General features: G+C 38.6%; 1 protein-coding gene and 1 long non-coding RNA gene across 16 annotated transcripts in view; one reads left to right on the top strand and one right to left on the bottom strand.

The window, feature by feature from the left end:
* The window catches only part of LOC140530917 (uncharacterized), a 1,083,438-nt gene that overhangs the window by 378,426 nt on the left and 690,320 nt on the right, over positions 1-14,692 (top strand). The window lies entirely within an intron of this gene.
* Positions 1-14,692, bottom strand: part of LOC140531011 (uncharacterized) — a 108,806-nt gene that overhangs the window by 27,866 nt on the left and 66,248 nt on the right. The gene's annotated exons all lie outside the window — the stretch shown is intronic.

The raw sequence follows: 14,692 nt of genomic DNA, 5'->3' as shown, positions 1-14,692 counted from the left end.
CCTCTTACCCTCCCATTTCTTATTCTACTCACCCTTCTAAAAGTCCTTCCCTTATCTTCTCCCCCAATCTCCTAAATCTTTATCCTTCTGAAAGTCCCTTCCTGTCCCCAAGTTCTCTTACCTCCCTACAAATCCAGAAGATTTTTACACCCTTCCAGATATACTTGTTTCCTCTTCAACCCAGATGAGATTAAGGTTCCACCATTATCAGCCCTCCACCCCACCTACTTACTTTGTATCAGTTCTTCCTTTCACATCCCATTTTTATGAGATAACTGCTCCTTTTTACCTTTTTCTACCTAATTTTATTTACTAGAATCACTCCTTCACATACAAATAAGCCCCAGTCTTTCTAAAAAATAAATTTCAGGAATCAATGTGAAAATCACTGGCCTGTAATTCTTACTCCACTTTGTTCTGCTTTTTGAAAACTGGATCATTTGCCTGCCACCATTCTTGTGACATCTCTCTCATTTTCTAGTGAGTACCTAGTGAGTAGCTCAGCTTAGAACATCCCTTCAGTATTATAGGCTAGAACTCATCTAGGACAGGTAACTTGATGTGATATGGGGTAGTTAGGCATTCTAGTACTATCTAGTCCTATCCCAGACCATGCCTGGGAGGAACTAAGCTGTTCAGGTGGGCACTTGCTCTTCATAGGGCCATTTTCACCCTGCCACCCTGTGCATTCTTCATTTCCCCCACCCCCATTTCTACTGATTGCTCTAAGCAATATATCCAATCAATATGGTCCTTACCTCTGAAAAGGTCACGCCTATTGATTGTCCTGTTTTTCCAATCATCTTCCTTATGACTTCCAGACCATGATTTCCTTCCCTCCTCACTACTCCTTTATTTACGTTCTCTTCCATTAGAATATGAGCTTCTTGACAACAGACAGTGTCTTTCATATTTTCATCCCCAGATGTATTTTCACTAGCTATCCTTTCTTCCTAGAATTCTCTCATATCTCACTCCTTGACCTCCTTTGCTTCCTTCAAGTCTCAGCTGAAGTTCCATCTCCCTTAACGCTAATGCTTTCCTTCTGCTGGTTATTTCCAGATACTCCTATAAGTATCTTGTTTGTAGGTAGTTGCTTATCTATCATCTCCCTCATTAGACTGTGAGTTGTCTTTTGCCTTTCTGTATGCCTAGTCCTTAGCACAATGCCCAGCACATAGTAGCCACTTAATAATTGCTTATTGACTCTACTTGAAGAGTAGTTTGAGATATTTTGTCAGAAGTTTTCATTCAAAAATATTTTACATATATATATATAGAGAGAGAGAGAAGAAGAAGAAGAAGAAGAAGAAGAAGAAGAAGAAGAAGAAGAAAGAGGAGAGATCCAACAGATATCTGGGTAACTAAAGTTTGCTATTACCCCTATATCAGGCCACTCTGTCACTTCACCTTTCTTTCCAAGTAATCTATAGGATATTCCAATGACTAAACAGCTTTTGTTTTTCTGTCTATTGATCTTCACCCAAAGGATCTTCACCATGCTTCCCTACCTTTATTTCCTGCATTTCTTCACACAAATATGCCTTCTTTGTATCCTGTTTCCTTTGAAAAAAATATACTAAACAGTGTAGTCATAGGTCTCATCCCATCAAGTCTCATTGAGAGCCTTGAGTTCTCATTTTCCCCCTCATGTTAGGATCTCTAGTGCAACTCTTTTGCTTTGAACATTTTGTGTTGACATTTGAGGCCAATAACTTTACCGCCATTTTCTTTTTTAGATTTTGCTTCCTGTGAATTTCTAAGTGTCTTACCTGTTAGTCTTCCAAAACTCTTGCTACTCTCCAAGGCATCTAGCTTGTTGGATATGAGCTGGTGATTTTTGATTTATCCTTTTCAATATAAAGCTATTATTTCCAAAGTGAACATGATTCTTCTGGATAGAGAAAACAGACACAAAATAGAAATGGAGTAACTCTTCTTTTTACTCTCCATTATCACGGTCTAATCCATCCCAAGCAGAAGCTTTATCCCTTTTTTTTTTTTTTTTTGGTCTTTTTCTTCTCTGTAATAGACGGTTTCTTTAAAGGCCTTTTTGGTGTCCATGTTTTCTGCAAGCTCATTTTAAGGCCTTTGCTTTCATAACGCTATTCTTATGGAAAGTTCAACTCTTTTGTGCCTTCTGTTGTACATCTTTCCTTCCATACTTTGTGCATGTCCTTTTAAAACCTAACCTCACTGGGTTCAAAGATTGCTGCAAACACTCCCTAGCTACACAAATGTGGCAAATCATTTATTTAACCCCTCTGAACTTCAGGCAGTTAGCAAAGACTGTAAGTTATAGATGCATGGTCTGCATTATGGGTTGGTAGGAGGCATTCTTATCCAGGTGAAACCACAGAATTCTACTGTAAGGACATGAAATATTTTTTTGATTTTAATTTTTTTACATTTATCTAATAAAACAAACATTTCCATAACATAGTATAATGAAATAGACAATTGCACATGAAACTGCAAATCTGTTATGTATAATTTGCTATTCCTTTCAAATATATAATAAAGTCATCATGTAAATTTCTTTCTTTCTCTCTTTTTTCTCCCTTCATTCCTTCCTTCTTTTCTTTTTTCCTTCACTTTCTTTCTTTACTTCCTTCTCTCCCTTCATCCTTCCTTCCTTCCTTCCTTCCTTCCTTCCTTCTTTCCTTCCTTCCTTCCTTCCTTCCTTCCTTCCTTCCTTCCTTCCTTCCTTCCTTCCTTCCTTCCTTCCTTCCTTCCTTCCTTCCTGTCTTTCATTAAGGACATTAATGAGAGGACATTAAAAAAACCAGCTATTCAAAAACAAGCCAACATTTTTGTCATGTTAAAAAAAATCCTTTGTAGTAGGTATCATGAAAAGAGTTCAGGATTTGAAGTCAGAGGACCTGGATTTGATCTTGGATCTGCCACTAATAATGCCTCTTTGGGCAAGTCACCTTGCCCTTGCTCTCTCACCCTCAGTTTCCTCACCTGCAAAATGAAGGGGTTGGACTAGGTGTTCTTTGAGATTCCATCTAAGTCTAGGAATCCTAACTCCCCATAAATATTTCTTGATTTACTGGATAACAGCCCCAAACAACACACTAGAGAAGTGCTTTTTAATTAGTTTCTGAATTACAAATTTCTCTTTACTTAGTGATAATAAATAGCATTTATACAGTGCTTTAAAGTTTGTGAATCTCTTTACATTGAGCTTCTTAACTTTTATTATGTCATGAATCCCCTTGACAGTGTCTGGTGAAGTCTGTGGACCTCTTCTCAGAATGATATCTTAAAGTGCATAAAGTAAAATACATAGAGTTACAAGGGAAACCAATTACATGAAAATACAAATATCCAAATATATATTTTAAAAGGTCACAGATCCCAATTTAAGAATCCCTGCTTTACATATATCATCACTACTTAAAGTAGCAGATTTTTGTCTATTATTTCTCATGTTATGTTGGTCTGATATTTTTATTCAGATTGTTAAATATCTGGGTAGGTATAGACACACATATTCTCTTAGAGAGGAATTATCCGCAAATCTACAAAAACAAAAATGACAGCCACCAGCACTTAGAAAATGTAAGGATCAAGCTGAATTGGGGGGTCTTTGGAGTCAGACGATATCAGCTAGTTGTTCACCTTGGGCAGCCTCTCTTATTTGAGTGTCTGTTGAAAAGAAAAGGGCTGGTTGGTTTAATTCTTTGGTGTTTGAGATTGATTGGCTGGAATTATGGAAAAGGGGTTGGATCACACGTCATGTTTTGGTTTTTGGCCTGTTTCCAAGCTTTGGTCAGAGGGGTAGATGACTGAGGGTTCTTGAAGTAGTCGTTTTGGTCAAACAGTTTAGTAGGCAGTCAGGAGATCTGGTGCCAGTGATTCCATTTCTGAAGGATTTTCCTTTGAAGTGTTTGTTCCCTAATATGCCTTTCCGGGCCAAACATATGCCTGTGATTTGCAATCAGATTAAGGATTTTCTTACATGCACTAATATTCATGTTTCAGTTTGTTGGCATGAGAAAGGTGAAGAATAAACTTGTCCATTCCTGAAAAGCTCTCCGGGGAGTTTGCTACCAAGGATGGGGGTCATGGGTAGAGTTTCATTCCCTCCAACTCAAGATGGACTTCTGGTGTGCTTTATCAGTTTTCCAAATGAATTTATTTCAGGGAGAGAGGTTAAAGAGAAATGTGATCACTCTTGATTTTTCATATGCCCTGAGCTTTTCCCCAAGATATCTTCCTCATCGTCAGTTTCGGCTTTGTACTTTGTATACAACTGAGCTATAGCCAAGGTTCTGGACAAGTATTTTCTCTGGCCAGTAGATTGATCCCCATTCCTCTAATTAGGCCCATTTCAAAATTCCCAGATCCAATGTGGGGTGATTAAGAGGAAATAAAAAGAATAGGGAAGATGTGCTCATGTCCATGTGTGCTTTGGCTTGGCTAGGGTAAGATGATACTTGGGTCTGATAAGAAAGACTCTCTTGTGTCTCTGCAGTGGGTAGGTTGCACATGGTTCTATCTGTCTTGTGAATAGTTGTGTTGGATTGCAGTGTTTGGGGTTAGGGCCAGGGGCCAAGATGATCATTAGTTCACTTTCTTCTTTTATTGCTCTTAAAAAAATAAGTTTTATTGATGCCTTTTTGTTTTTATATCATGGTTATTTCTGGATGTTTCTGCTCTTTTCCCCTTTTCCCTTCTTCCCTCCTCCCTGCCTAGTTGAACTTGACCTTATAAAAAAGAAAAACAACAAAGCAAAAAAAACAAAACACATTAAAAAACCAGTGCCTGGATCTGACAAGAGCATTAATTTAAAGGATTATAGGATCATAAGACTGAGATTTGGAAGGGAGTTCAGAGGCTGTCTACCCCAACATCCTTGTTTTACAAATGAAGAAACTGAGGCCCTTTATGTCCAGTGTCTTGCTTTACCTTTATGTGAAGTGGCTTGCTCAAGGTCACACAAGTAGTAAGGAGAAGAACTAGAATTTGAACCTAGGTCATTGGACTTCAAATCTAACTTTTCCCTCTGTCACACTTTATGGCAGGGAAATCTCTTTGGGCACAAGTATGATGTGTATTTGGAGGTGGGGGTGGGGAGGGAGACAGAAGGGCAAGAGAGTGGACCTTATCTCCACATTTAATCCTATACATTTTGACCCTCAGGGCTTTGCTTCCCTCTTCCAGATTCTTTCTCTCTCTGACCTTGGAAGTAGGAAATTGTTGACACTCTTTTGGTCTGATGTGGAAAATCCTTTTCCTTAGTGGTACACAAGCAATTGAGGTTTATTAGAAGAACATACCCCCACACCCACACCCCCACTCACCCACACACAAATTCTTTTTATTAGATAATTAAGAACTAGATTTAAAGTCAGAGGACTCAGGTAATAAATCTCAAGGAAAGCATGCATGGGCACTAAGAGGGCTTAGATGGGCATTTTGAAAGAAGGCTGGAGATGTCTAGATGAAGGAGAGTGAAGCAAGTAGAAAAAAAATGGCCAGAGGAAAAGACTGTCCCAACTCATTCTGATAAAGTTTGCCCATGCTGAAGATTTTGGCAAGTCAACTAATCTTCATTGTTCTCCTCTTGGAATATGGAGGGGTTGGCCTAGATGGCTTCTGAGGTCTGGTCCATTCTAGCTATAAATCTCTGATCCTATGAACCTCGCTGCCTGTAATATTAGATTTTGGACTCTGATGTGGTTGTGATCTGGAAACTCTGGAAGAGTTTGCTTGGAAGACTGGGGTTGAGAGGTTTCAGAGAGAGAGGTATAGGCATATATGTCTGTGTATGTGTATGTACATGTATAGATATATATTCATGTACATGTATATTTGTGTGTGAATGCATATACACATATACATACACAGTGTCCCAAAAGTAGTGTAATTTTAAGCTTTAATAATTTAAGGATATAAATTTATATTAGCATAAAATTACGTATATTTTTTCTTATTCCATTGTAATAAATATTGCTTTGTAAAAGATTACTAACTCTGTTAGGCTAATTGATAAACAATGGGGCACATGCCAGATGAGGGCTTGCTAGTGACGATACTAGAAAAAAACCCCATTCTCTAATGGTTACCCTGAAAACTGAGGGGAAGAATAGTTAGCTATTCTCTGGGGAACCAACTTTTCAGTAGAAAGTTGCCCTGGAAGGAGAGAGAGTGTGTAAGAGAGGGACCCTAGGGACATAGAATCCTGATAAGGCATGAGTTCAAAGGCTGATGTGATCTTGCAGGAGGCAGGGGGTCCTGAGGATATGATGAAAAAATGCAGAGGAGTGAGGAAATGAAGACACCATATAACTAGTACCTGCCAGAATCAGAATATGAACCTCTGACTCCAAATCTACAAGGTCTCTCAAAGCATGTTGTTATGATTAGTCTTTGGATGCAGTGACCTGCCCTCTCATGTAGGAGGGTGCTGGTAGAAGCCATTCATTAGAAATGTCTCTTTATGCCTCACCACATAAGTGTTGGACTGAGTACAGACACCCAAATGGCTTTGGCCCTACTCTTAGAACCCCAGCCTTAGAACCCCCAAAATATAGTGATCCACCAACTTCAGCTATCTCAGAAGCAGAGACTATAAGTATGCATCACTGTGGTAGGTTCAAAGAGACATTCTCAAGTGGGAAAGGCATCAGGGGATAGAGCATTTTATTAGTCATATTAATTAAAGTTGGGATGTGGGATATCCCCCTATATACATATGTAAACACATATGCAAACATACACACACACACATACCACAGTGTCCCAAAAATCTTAGTGAGGTTTCAAACTAGTTTAAAAACATTAATGCACTAAGACTTTTGGGACATGCCATGTGTAAATTTTGCACACACCTATACATGGCTGTAAGTGTATGTATATACATAAATACATACATATGCCACTGTGGTCAGAATCTAGCCCTGATGTCCTGTTTTCCTAGTTCGTGATCAGAGGAAAGAGAACAAGACCTTTTCCAATGCTTCCTGGTTCTCATGCTGATCTTTTGCCATGAATGCTTTTCACCTGTGGTGCCTTGCCAAACCCAGCACTCCTCAGCAGACACATGTGGAGAGGTGGCTTCCTTTGGGTCACAGGTGTTTAGAGTATTTGTGGTTTATGCAGATTTTCCTGATTAAATATATCACTCATGTTCATTATCACCATGTTATATGATACAACTGGTCATTAAACGATTTGGTCCTTCAGGAAGGAGATCAGAGAAACAGGGGAGGGGGTGGGGGGGAGCTTGTGAACCTTCCCTTGAGTAGGCTTAACTTGAACCAAGGCTGAGAAGCTTGGGGGTAGCTATATTTTTGAAACTCAAAGATCACTGCTCATTCTCTGTGATTAATATGGAGGCAAGTGACAGGAGGACCTGAGGCTTGGTAATGTTGAAAACTTCCTCTTATTTGGGTTGAAGAGGAAACTACATGTCCACCTGGAAGGTTATAGAATCCTACTCAACATGTAGAGAAGTGAGAAAACTGAGGGATAGGGTTGAGGAGGGGTTTTTAGAGGGCTGTGTGAATTGGGATTGGAGAGGGTGAGGGACAGGATGGAGGGGGACTTTTGGAGGGGTGGATGAAGTGGGTGGTGAGAGGGTAGGAGGGGAAGATAAAGTAATAGGTATAAGGTAAAGGCTAAGAAAGAAAATAGTGAGTAAAAATAAGATGGAGGGAAATTCCCAAATAGTGATTATAATTTTGAATATGAATGGGATGTTTATAGCAGCACTCTTTATGGTGGTAAAGAACTGGAAATTGTAGGGATCTCTATCAATAGAGGAATGGCTGAACAAGTTATGGTGTACGATTGTGATGGACTGCTACTGCACTAAAAGAAAGGCAGGGAAAGATTTGCATGAAATGATGAAGAGCAAAGTGAGTAGAACGAAGAGAACACTGTATATGGTAAGAGCAATATTTTTTTTAAGAAAGACTTTGAGTGACTAAGTAATTTTGATTATTAGAAATACACAAATTAAAAATAAAGGACATATAAGGAAAGATGCTATCTGTATCCAGAGAAAGAACTGATAAATAGAAATATGTATATAATAATTTTAAATATATATACAATACACACATATAAAATCATATATGTATACATGTACACATACATATGTATATACGTACACACATACTTATTCTCATGTCTCATGTTAGCCATCTCTAGGGTGGGGGTGAAGAAGAAAAAAGGGGACAAAAGGGAAATTTACATGATGACTGTTGTATATTTAGAAGGAACAGCAAGTTGTACACAGCAGATTTGCAGTTTCATGTGCAATCTTTTTTTATTGTATTGTTTTATGGAAATGCTTGTTTTTGTCCTATGAATTGAAAAGAAAAAAAAGGAATTATTGCTAAGACCAGTCAAGAAACTGAAGACCTTAGGGGCACAGTTGCTATCTTCATCATTGCTCAGCTGATTGAAGACAGAAACTTTAGAAGAGAAAAGTAGACTTGGGTAGTGAATAGGAAAAAAAACCCCATTTATTTTGAATATGTCAAATCCAATCAAGAGAATTTCAAATGAAAATGGAGAGGGAGGAAAAAATTACCCAGAAGAAAAGCAATAGAGGGAATCAGTAACTCATATCCCTAAAGATCAAGTACTAAAACCCACAGCCTCAGATATACCACATGAACAAAATAGGGATGAGAAAGTAAATGTGGTAATGTAGACATGGGCAAGTCATCATCTCTCAGTGCCTTACTTTCCTTATCTATAAGTGGGAATAAAAATATCTGTAGTATTTGCTGCAAAAGGTTATTATGAGGTTCAGATGAAGGATATAAAGTGTTCTGTGAATCTTACTATGTTATGTTAATGTTAGCTAAGATGATGATTGAGGGTGATGCTAGAGATCCTAATGGAAGGAGACAAATTTGACCTCAGTCATGGCTCATAATCAGAATACGACTATGGAAAGAAATACTTTATTCAAAAGGAACAAAATAGATACAATTTAGCTTGTACCTTACCAATAATCTTAGATTTTTAGAGGTTATGGCAATGGCAACAAGAGCAGTTAACAGCAAATAAATCTAAAAGAGAAGCATGGTCCTGTATTAATAGCGGCAGAAATACTAAGGCTAAGGACAAGCTAAAACCGATGATAAATGCAAAGGATGACAAAAAGGACTTTTCTTCTATTATAAAGGCTATGCCAGGGGCAAGACAGAAATCAAAGACAAGCTAGCTGTACTGTGTAAGGTCAAAATGGGACAGTGGTAATGGATGACAAAGAGAAGACAGAACTATTCAACTCCTACTTTTCTTTTGTTTTCTTTTGCCAAGTAGAGTGGTCTTTGGACTAAGAAAGATATATTTTAAAACATGGTTAGCTGTGAGTTGAAACCAAAAATAAGTGAGGAAATCTTAAGAGAGTAAGAACTTCAATATCCTTAAAGAGTTCAAGTCATCAGCTGTGCACAAACTCCATCCCAAAGTACTAAAAACATTGTCAGACAAGATTGCACGGTGATCTTTGATAGGTTTTGGAGAATCAGAGAATCTTTAACTAGATAGACTAGAATGATGGGCTGAATTAACATGAAATTCAGTAGAGTTAAATGCAAGGTCTTCCAATAGGATTCAAATAACCAACTGCCCAAGCGCAGGGTGAGGGCAATGAGGCCAGTGTCTTAGAGCTGTAAGGCATATCCCATCTGCTATTTAATTCAACCCATCCTTGATCAAGGATTTCCTCTACAACCTGCAGAAAATGATCATCTGCTTAAAAACTTCCAATGAGGGATGGATGTGATTCCACTTTGGGGAGAGTTCTGACTGTTAGTATGCTAGTTCCTCATTTTGAGCCTAAATCTCAGCTGCTTTTACTTACTTCTCTTGGTTGTGCCCTCTGGAGCTACATAGAACAAATCTAGATTGTCGTACTCATGACAGCCCTTCAAATATTTGAAGACAGTTCTTACGTCCTCTGAATTTTTCCCTTCTCCAGGCTAAACATCACCAGTTCTTCCATGTAAAATGTAAAAACATGTAAAAACAATCTGGATATTTAATGATGGAAAACCTAGTTAGCTGTGTGGTAGAGTGACCAATAAACTCAGCATGATCTTAGATTGAATTAATAAAGACAGTGGTTCCACCTGACAAAAAGCAGTAACTATAAAATGAAAAGAGATAGACTGGGAAAATATATTTGCCATAACAATATCATAAAAAGGTCTGACCTCCAGAGCTTACAAGAAACTGAAACATAAGAGTAATATATGCCACTACCCAGTGGTGAAATTTTCAAGGGACATCAATCAATCAATCATCAATTGATCAACATTTATTAAGTACTCTGATGTCTCAGGTGTTAAGATTTGGAGCCACTATGCCATATAAAAAAGTATTAATAGTCCCCAAAGATCACATCAATGCAAATCAAGACATCTTTAAGATGTCATCTTACTGCCTCTAAAATAGAAAAAATAATGAAAAATAAAAATGATCACTGTTACAAAGAGCCAGAACTAAGTGTAGGCAAGGTAGACAGCCCCTGAGGGGCTAACATGGAAAGGAGCACCATGAAGGATGCATTTATTATTAATTTGTTGTTCCCTCCTGGTTCATACATCCATCCCCGACTCTGGTTAATTGCTTCTTCCACTTCTTTGGGGTTAAGCCTATGACTCACTCAACACGTGAGTTCCTCCTGAATCATGTTATTGCAATTGTACAATACTGAGTTCTTAAAACATATGAGTGTCTGTATACATAAGTTTCAAGCAGAAAAAAGGGGAGTGCTTCATCACAAACTCTCAGAAATCTCTGTATGGTACTTAAATCAATAAAGCATTGATCTAACGCTTACTCTGTGCCAGGTGCAGTTGTAAGCTCTGGGAATACAGTTACAAACAAACAAGATAATCTTTACCCTCAAGGAGTTTATGTTCTGTTAAAGGTAGAGAACACAGGGTAAGCTGGAAGAATGGAAGGGCGTCATGGAAATAGGCAAGAAGGGACATAGAGACTTGATTCTGATTGTGATAAGGTAAAATCTCCCCAGATCCTGGTGGGGAGAGGGTAGGTGGAGATGAATGTGCTGGCCAAGTAGCATGGTGTAGAAATGGTGGCTGGGAAGATAGCATTCCTACACAGCTTTCCTTTTGGACTTCATCATGAAATTTACCATCTTGTGAAATGCATCAACCCTGAAATTCACACCTCATTAGTACCCCATGTCTGGGCGCTCCTCCCACTTCTGATCTGACAGGGTAGAGTGTAAACATCCTAGAGTTCTTTCCACAACTTCCATTTAAGGAGGTGGTATAAGGAGTCTATCCCATCATTTCCGATCCTGCTATACTCCTGGACTTAACTATGCACCCTTGATGAGACCTCTCCCCCCCCCCAACTCAGCTTCTTTTTATTTGTTGTTTTCCCCACCCAGACTGTGAGCTCCTGTTGGTCAAGGACTGGTTTTTTTTTGCCTTTCTTTATATTGACAGAACTTATCACAGTGCCGAGCACATAGTAGGTACTTAATAAATATGTATTGTATAATACATATTGACCCACTATTTATTGATTATCCCATTCTCCTTATTTTGCCGCTCATTTCTCCACCCCCCTTTTTAGTCCAACTAGATTCTTTAAACTGAGAAGACTTAAACAGGACATATCCCTCTCATCCCCCAATCTCAAATTTCCTCTTTCTCCCCATCTAATTCCAAACCCTTCCACCCCCTGAGTTTGAGGATGTGTTGTATGGTGATATCGGGATTCTCAAGTGGTAGGTGTACCTGAGTTTAACTTATCTGGTGATAATATACTCAGATCATCTTCTTCCCTATTGTATCTGTTAAATTGCCTTCTCAGATTGTGTAGGTGACATAACACACCCTGGCCCTAATAGATATATTGTACTGTACTTTGTAATTTAAGAAAAGATCAGATGACAGAAGGAGGAAGAAGAAAAAGAGACTAATTGAGGATTAAGGAATCTGACCATTAAGAGATTAGATTTATTTTGCTGGACTCTGGCATAGCTTAACTCTTGATGGCAGTAGCTTGGGGGGAGGGAAGGCAGAGGCAGAGGTATGTAGTGTGTACTCTATACTGTGCTTTAATACTTCTTGGATCCATAATCTTACTGATGGGGACATTCTCTCCATAAGTGCAGATTGCAACCTGTCTGCACCTTCTCATCCTGTGAGATACTCATTTCTATTCTTCTGTAGAACCTCCACAAAAGATCCATTTAGCATATGCAGGCCTTCCTATATTGGGTGAGTTACAGTGTTGTACTCTGGCTACAGAGAGCCTTCACGTAATGTCCCCAATATGGATCCTGAATTCTCTAAGTCACTATTCTAGGGGAACATGAGCTCTGACAAAAATCTTCTGAACTGGAAAGATTCCTCAGGCATGGTCCCTGAGATGGACTGAGTCTGCTGTCTAATCAGCTAAGGACAGAGAGACTCATCACCAACATAATTAATCAACAATTATTTATTAAACACTTATGTGCCAGGCAGTAGGTATACAAATAAAAGGAATGAAACTATCCCTTCTTACAAAGAGTTTATATTCTAGAGGAAGAGAAAATTACATGTATTAAAGTATATTGCAGAATAAATATCTGGATTTTATATGAATAGGGAACTCTTGAGGAAGCTTTGTACCAGCACAGGGCAACACCTTTTCTTTGATGTAAAGTCAAAAAGAATTGCTTTGAGCAGTGAGTGTAACTTCTCCTGGATCACATAGCTTGTAGGTCTCCAAGACAGGACGAGGACCTTGGCCCCTGTGACTCTGAGGCTGACTTTCTCTCCACTACACAAGACGTCACCACAAACACAAGCCGCCAGTTGCTTGTTTCCCACAACATTCCCCAGTGGGGCTTGAACCAGATTAAAATGTAATTGGGAAATAGTGAACAAAACAAACAAAAGTTTGATATGAAATAAAATAAAGATAAGTCATAGATACTCTAAATATGTGGTTTTTGAAGTCAATCCATGGCCCACAGGGATCTCCATGTACAGTTTAATGGCCCCAGTCTTTATTTCAACTGAGGCAAATAGAGGTTAAGTGACTTGCCCAGGGTCACACAGTGTCTGAGGCTGAATCTGAACTCAAATCTTTATGTCTCCAAGCCTGGTGCACTACCCATCCATGTCTCTGCCTGCAAATCCAGGGCTCTTTTCCTTATGTCCCAGAAATGTGCCAATTTCCTTTTCTTAATAGTGAGATTTTTCAATCTTTCAATGTCTGTTTACAATCTGTTTCCTCTTTTGGAAAATGTCCATTCATATTCTTGACCATTTGACTCTTCTGCATTTTCACTCTCCTTTAAAGTCATACTCCAATAATGTATCATTATCACATAGTTGTGGTTAATCATTGTATGTTTCTGATAATTATTTTTATGTGATCAAATAAATCCACCATAACCAAATACTTTTGTGATCTCATTAATTTGGATATTCCACCTATTGATTCATTCAGATCTTGGCACATCCATAAATGTCCATCTTGTCTAACTCTTATTCATACCTTTCATGAGTTTACCCCAGTGAAGTGAGCTGGGAACTTTCTTTCTCTTTTTTGACATTGTGAGACTACAAGGAGAATGCTCAGGTATTCTACTGGTCATTTCTCACTCTCATCATCAGGCCAATCTATCTTCTTCCCTGATCATAAATTTTCCTAATGAGAGCCTTTATTAAAGTTCTTATTTGTTATGTTTTTTTGCAGTTTGTCTCATACCCAACATGCATCTTTTCCTTGCCCTCTGTTATGCTAACTTTTATATTCTTATATGACTCACATCCTACAATAGTGGTAGAATATTAGTATTAAAAGATGAGCTTTTGTTTCCAGGAATTTGGAATTATTTAACGGAGCTCTGTACATTTCCTGAAGGCACTCCAGGGCACCTGAACTCCTTCTGCTTAATTGTGGGCCTAACCAGATATTCATTTGTACTGCCTGCCCAGGAGATCAACTGGCCGATCTGTTGATCTATTCATCCAACTCTCTACTGATCTATCTTGATCAACCTATGTAGATAGATACAGATGGGCTAAGAGACAGTAAGAGAATTCTTTAGGCTGTTCATTTAATGGCATGTAATAATCTGGTCACAGACATTTTTCATCCACTTGATCTTTCCTATGTGGATACTTAGGCCAAACTCTTGAATGCTTGTGGATCTCCTCCAGGAGGCTCTGCCATGTTCCACTTCTTGATGCAGCCAGCATAAAAAGGTCATCTGCAAAGAGGACGATCTGAAAACTTCACCATCCTAGGGAATTTCTCTTCAACTCAGATGGTAAATATACAATCTACTGTGAAATTTTGCTTTTAGTTTACGATCCCTGCCCAAATTTCTGGTATCTCTCCCTGCCTTTAAATGCCTTCTCAGCTGGGAGTTGTGTTGTCTCTTGCATGAATCTCTTCTCTAAGTTCTTGGTCCAGTCCAGTTGCTGTTCCTGCCTTTGTTCTTTTTAGTCTCATTTCTACCTCTTTGACAAGCACTTCTAGGATTAAGGCATCAGAACTCAAGCGCTGTGTCTCTACCTTCCCTGATGCAGAAAGCAGTTTGTTCTAAAAATCTTTGCAGATTTTTTCCATTTTTCTTCTTGTGGTTGTCCATGCTCTTTTTTATCCTTAAAAATCCTTGGGGTTACTTTGCTTAGCTAGATCCCTTATCAAGCTTTATTTAAACTGGTTCTACTCT

Source organism: Notamacropus eugenii, chromosome 3 (assembly GCF_028372415.1).
Source record: "Notamacropus eugenii isolate mMacEug1 chromosome 3, mMacEug1.pri_v2, whole genome shotgun sequence".
NCBI classification, from domain to species: Eukaryota; Metazoa; Chordata; class Mammalia; order Diprotodontia; family Macropodidae; genus Notamacropus; species Notamacropus eugenii.
The sequence above is the reverse complement of the archived record's forward strand: the minus strand, read 5'-3'. Positions and strand labels throughout refer to the sequence as shown.